Source organism: Malus sylvestris, chromosome 16 (assembly GCF_916048215.2).
Source record: "Malus sylvestris chromosome 16, drMalSylv7.2, whole genome shotgun sequence".
In the NCBI taxonomy this organism is placed as follows: Eukaryota; Viridiplantae; Streptophyta; class Magnoliopsida; order Rosales; family Rosaceae; genus Malus; species Malus sylvestris.
This window is the reverse complement of record NC_062275.1, coordinates 30,758,778-30,765,428: the sequence shown is the minus strand read 5'-3', so window position 1 is coordinate 30,765,428 and position 6,651 is coordinate 30,758,778.

Here is a 6,651-nt window from a genome sequence, read left to right as displayed (position 1 = left end):
TGATGGATTTGCATTTCATACCTGGAAAATTAAAGCATAAATCTCCAAGACTCACGAACTTCAATTACTATCGTGTGGACCTCTATTTTCCTTTATATGCAACTTAAAGAATTGAATGATACTTCAATGAGGTAAATATCAAATTGCTTCTTTTGTATGACATGTTTGAGCCCGGTGAATAATTTTACATTTTTTGGCCAGTAGATCATTTCACCCAACCTTATCCTCAAGATTTTAATCATGTGGACCTCAAAAGTCTAACACAATTTGATAGTTATATTCATGATTTGAAGATGCATAGTGAGTTTTCATTATCGAAAGAAATTAGTGATTTTTCAAAGGAAATGGTGAAGGCTAGGAGGTGTGAAAGCTACAAGTTAGTATATAAGCTTCTTACATTAGCTTGGGTGGAGAGAGCATTTTTTGCTATGAATATTGTCAAAAACAAAATGGGAGATCCATGGTTGAGTGATAGCTTGGTTGTTTACATTAAGATATATGTTTTTGTTTTTACTAATAATGAGCCTATTATGCAACGTTATTATGTAATTGTTTGTATTCAGGGCCAGTCCTGAGTTTTTGGGTGCCCAGTGCGAAAGTTCAAAATTTTCCCTTTTTAATATAAAAACATATGTTAAAAAAAATATTTAACGAGGGCTGGAACCCAGTCGAAGTTGGGGGGGCTAGGCCCTCACGCCCAAATTATATTACTTGAGAAAATATACAACGGGGGGGACATAGTACCTAAACCCCGACAATCAAAAGTACAATCATATACAACCACATCATTTTGTGACTCTTCACCAACATCATTTTCTCTTAAATTTTCAACCAACTCATTCTTCGTAGAAAAAAAATTATTAAGAGATCCTCTTAAACCTTCGGCAATTTCGTTATCCTTTGCCCTTTTTTCCTTTTCATATTACCAGAGAGTTGTTTCCTAAAAGACATAGTTTTGATAATTTGTTTGCAAAAATTACCTACACATAATATAACAAAAAAATTTCCTATTAAAATTATCATTCCAAGTCCAACACATATTATATATTATAAAAACGATAACATCTATTATATATTATAAAAGCACTAACACATATGGTCTAACATATTATAAAAGCACTGACACATATGAAATCAAATAATTCAATCAATCAAGAATTCAATCCATCAATAAGAACAATTCTATACATCAATTATCATATAATTCTATGTCACTTGTAAAATTTAATTTAAATTATGAATTAATAATTCAAATTTTAAAAATTAGTTTATCAAATTACCTCAAAAGTTACTCAGGTTCGTGAATGCACAATGGCAACTGGCGACAGGGACTTGTGGCTGAGAAAAATAAGGATATGTGGGCCTGTGGTGTCGGGGTTAGAAGCTGAAGCAGCGCAGATGGCAGTGGAGAAACAATGAGGTGGGTGGGGTGGGAAAATAACAGACGGCAAGTGGGGGGAAACAAAGGGGTGGGGAATTGGGAAAAGGGGGAATTAGGGTTAATGGTGGGGGGGGGGGACCGGGGACAAGTGGTCCCTTTACATTGTTGTTGTTTTATTTATTTATTTTTTTTAAGGCCAAAACCTGGGCCGGTCCAATTATATATATATATATATATATATATATATATATAAATCCTGCAAAACCTGGGCCCTTCCCTTCATTGTCAAATTTGGGTCTCTTGCCCTCCATTCCCTATTTTGGGCTCTGGACAAATATATATATATATATTTTTTTATACCTAATTATTTGGACTTTTTTTTTTGTGCCCCTTTAAATTTTGGTCCCTGGACAATGGCCCTGGTTGCATTGGGCCTTGGCTGGGCCTATTTGTATTGATTAATTATGAATGACATTAATATTGTCTACTATCTAAAAGGGTTGCCTACATCTTTTTGGAACCTTTTACGCTTTTAAATTTTGCCTCTCCCTTCGCCATTGCAGAGGAGGGAGTGCTTGAAAGTAGTTCCACTTTTCCTAGTTTATAAATTTCAAAATTGAAACATTATGTGTGGTCGGATAGAAAGTATGGATCTTTTATCGCAATAATTCACCCAAAGTGTAATTTTTCATTTTCTTACTTTCTTTTCTTCCCCAAACACAGCAATTAATTACAGTATGCTTGAACAAAAAGTGCTGCCAGCGAAAAAAGAAAAGAGAGAAAAAATATTGTATGTGGCTAGTAACAGAGTACAATGGTCATTCATGGCTAGAACTTTGAGAAACGAACAGTACGTTGAGAAATGTACAAAAAGCATGAACCATGCCGCATATCTAATCTTATGATCATAAATTAAGAAGGTTGTGTGATAATCATCTCTCTTTTGATATTAAAACCATGTGTTTATTTATTTATTTATTTATTTTTAATCAATATAACATTTTAAAATAATAAAATAGTCAATTTCTGTCGGTTATAACCGTTAAATTGTGATTTTTCGTTTATAACTGTCGAAAACTTTTGTTATGTTACCTAATCTCTGAATGTTTGTCTTTTGTGATTTTTTATGTAAGCGATCTCGGAGTGTGTACAAACAAGTTTGACAATTAGATCATTGAAAAAAGTTTCGTAGAATGTATATCATGTCAAAACGGTAGATTAAATAAACACTTAAGAGTTAATGTTACACTTCCATTAAGTATAAAATAAGATTTTATGGTGTCCACTAGTGTCAATATGTTAAATTGAAGATCAAATTTTGCATTCTTATAGGGTCGAGAAGTGTAGTTGTAAAAAATCATTAAAATCGGAGCTAAAATAACCGTTAAATTGTGATTTTTCGTTTATAACCGTAAAACACTTTTGTTCCATTACGTAATCTCTGAATGTTTGTTTTTTACGATTTGTTACGTATGCAATCTCGGAGTGTGTACAAATAAGTTTGACGGTTAGATCGTTCAAAAAAGTTTCGTAGAATGCATATCGTGTCAAAACGGTAGATTAAACAAACACTTGAAGTCAATAGTATACTTCCATTAAGTATAAAATAAGATTTTGTGGTATCCACTGGTGTAAATATTTTAAATTGAAGATCGAATGCATTCATTGCTTTCTTATAGGGTTGAGGAGTGTGGTTGTAAAAAAATCATGAAAACCAGAGCTAAAATAACCGTTAAATTGTGATTTTTGGTTTTTAACCGTCGAAAACTTTTGTTCCGTTAACTAATCTCTAAATTGTCACAGCCCGTCCCGGGATTTATATATTGGGAGCGTGAAAGGACGATTTTACCCTTGGCGGGTACTAAGGTACGTATGTATGTGACCTTATTTTTGGTTCAAATATTAGTCAAGTTTAGGAAGAAATATATATTTAAGTAAGTTGGCTTATAAAAAATTAATTTTGTTAATTTGGTTAGAGATTAATCCGGATTTGACATATGATGAGGAACCAGTCACGATTTTGGACTGGAAGGATAAGGTTATAAGGAACATGACGGTGAGTTTGGTGAAGGTGTTGTGGAGGAACCATTCTGTAGAGGAAGCTACCTGGGAGACAGAAGACCGAATGAGAGAGTTGTACCCAAGGCTATTTTATGGGTATTAAGTGCGTTATTTGGTTATGGGAATTTCGGGGACGAAATTCGATAAGAAGGGGAGACTGTCACAGCCCGTCCCGGGATTTATATATTGGGAGCGTGAAAGGACGATTTTACCCTTGGCGGGTACTAAGGTACGTATGTATGTGACCTTATTTTTTGTTCAAATATTAGTCAAGTTTTGGAAGAAATATATATTTAAGTAAGTTGGCTTATAAAAAATTGATTTTGTTAATTTGGTTAGAGATTATTTGGATGGTGTGGATTGAGTTGGATATCAAAAACCCCTTTCTCTCTCTCCTCATCCCGTAGCCTCTCTCTCTCTCTCCTCCCTCAGGACCCTCTCTCACTCTCTCTCACCCAAACCGTACGGACGACACCCAAATCCAACCCAAACTTCATGGATCGACGTGGAGATTAGTATCATCGTGTTCGTGAGTGTCCTACGAACTCAAAGATACCGTTTTCAGGTAAGAAATCCTTCGTTTTCACGTTCAAAACTCGAGGACCGAATGTGGCACTATTCATGAACTTTATGTTGGTTGATTTTTAGGACAATCCAAGCTCATAGTGAGCTTTAGGAGGTCCTAAGGAAGCTCGGGGACGTTCGTTTGGAAGTTTTGGACGTCAGGATCGTCGAGTTCGACTTTGGCCGGTTTTGCTTGGATTTTTCCGGTGAGATTTGGTTGTTTTTAGAGCCTTAAACTAGTCTATTGTGATTCTTCATGTTTAGGGCTTCAATTTGATATAAAATATGAAGAAAATGGGTGAAAAACGAAGGAGAACGAAGAGTTTCAAAACTCGTCGGAAACCGGCCGCCGGAAAAACCAGTCCGGCGAGCCAAGGAGGGAGAAGATGCGCGTGGGGGGCGCGTGGACCCATGCCACCCACGGCGCGTGGGGGCGCGTGGGACCTCCAAAAATTTTTCTAAAAATTATGCGACGTCCGTGACGTCGAGTAGGTCGATGTGGTATATTCATATACCCAATTTGAGCATCGTATAAGAAGTTATTTCGAAATATTGGTGATGTGTTTAAAATTAACGTTTTTATAGTTGTTTCGCATATAGGTGACGCATATCCCGAGGACGAGCATATCCAGGGACGCCACGGGGGTTACGACCCGTCGACTTACCAGTGAGTGGGCAGTTTTGATTTCGTATTACCTATATACAGTTATTTTTCCCAGAAAATACGTTTTTATGGAAGTTATGAATTTAATTGCCATGCATGAAATCATTGAGATATTTAGTTTGATTACTGATGCATATATATGTGAATTGACGCGGTAGACGTTCAGGTGAGTTTATTTATATTTCAGCTGAGTTATATATGTGAATTGCCTTGAAAGCTCATAACCTGCACCTAGGTGATAGTGCTTATATTGTTATTCACCACACCGCACGCTCGTCTTGGATCCAAGTAGGTGGATGTCGTACAGACCATGTGAGGGTTCCGACATACTAGTTAACTAATCTCTAAATTTTTTATTTTTGCGATTTTTTATGTATGCGATCTTGTAGTATCTACAAACAAGTTTGACAGTTAGATCATTGAAACTAGTTTCGTAGAATGCATATCTCCGTTAAATTTGCCTAAATTTTGAAGTGGGAAAAGTAATTTGTGCTAAATTTTTATTTATGTTTTTCAAGTATTGATTAGACAATATTTAGTTTGTGTGATGACATTTTCATTGTACAATTATCTTTTTGTTTCTTTATTGCATATTTTATATGGGTTATTATTTATTAAACCAAACAAGTATTTATTTAATTTTTAAAAACGTATTCTATTTAAATACATATTATTTATTTATTTATTAAACCAAACAATTATTATTTTATTTTTTTAAATCGTAGCAAAATTTTGGGAGGGAATTTTGCCGCCAATTTTTTTTTTGTCTGTTTATATTTTAAAAAATGTTTCTGTCGATTTTAACCGACGGTAATGAAAAATTTTCAAAATAAAACCCCTCCATCTCTTCCTTGCGCTGGTGCCTTCTCCCTTCCCCCTTTTATCCTCTCCTCATTTCTTCTCATTCTGTTCTCTCCTCATTTACTTCCAGTTCAATACTTGCAACTAAGAGCCTATTGGAAAGGACAAGGTGAAATAATTCCTTCACTTATGTATATGCGTGTGCTAGACATGAGTTCAAGCACAGTTGTCACATTGCCAGATTCAATTGGGAGGCTGAAGCTCTTGCACTACCTCGATTTATCGACAACTGAAATCAGAAAGCTCCTTGATTCGCTAGGCAACCTTTTCAATTTTATTGCTCTTTCCTAAAAAATCTAGCTGACCGCTTTTTGTTTAACTGGAAAATCACTGTTATGGTATAAAGAATAGTGCTAGGAGATTCTTTGAGATATTTGGTCATGGCTAAGAAGAACAAGAACCCAGGAAGGGGAGGGTACTATGGCAGTGCTTTTGGGCAGGCTGGTAAATGCTCCGGTAGCTCAGGAAGAATCGATGTAGAAGTTACTGGCTTTGAGGATTCAAGTGCTCTGACGAGGAAATCTATTAGTTTGAATTCTAGTAACCGTGATAGTTTTGGTGTGCCCATACAAATTCTTCCCCTGTCAAACATGTTGTCATCAGAGAGGAAGGATTTGAAACATATGTTGAATATGGAAAATGCATTGAATGCAGGGGATATGGAATTTTGCAGAAAGTGCAGTTAATATGGAATATGTAGTGAATATGGAAAATGCAGAAAGTGGTTTATATTTTTTTTATTATTAATATATTTTCTGTCCATTTTATCCGATAAGAATGCTTTTATTTATTCTTATTAATAAATTCTCTGTCGGTTATATCCGACAGACGTTTTGTCGATTTTAGTATTTTCTATATGTTTTAGCCGACATAAAGGATCTTATTTATTCATTATTAATATATGCTCTATCGGTTATATCCGACACAATTTCTATCGGTTTTAGAGTATTTTCTGTCGGAAAATTCATTTCCTGACGTTGGCAATTCTGTCACTTATTATATCCACCACTGCATCCATTTTCTGTCGAATTTTGCTTAAAATCCAACAATAATATACGTTTCTTGTTGGTCATCATAGCGACACTAATAAATGGTTTCGTAGTAGTGGCAATGCCTGACG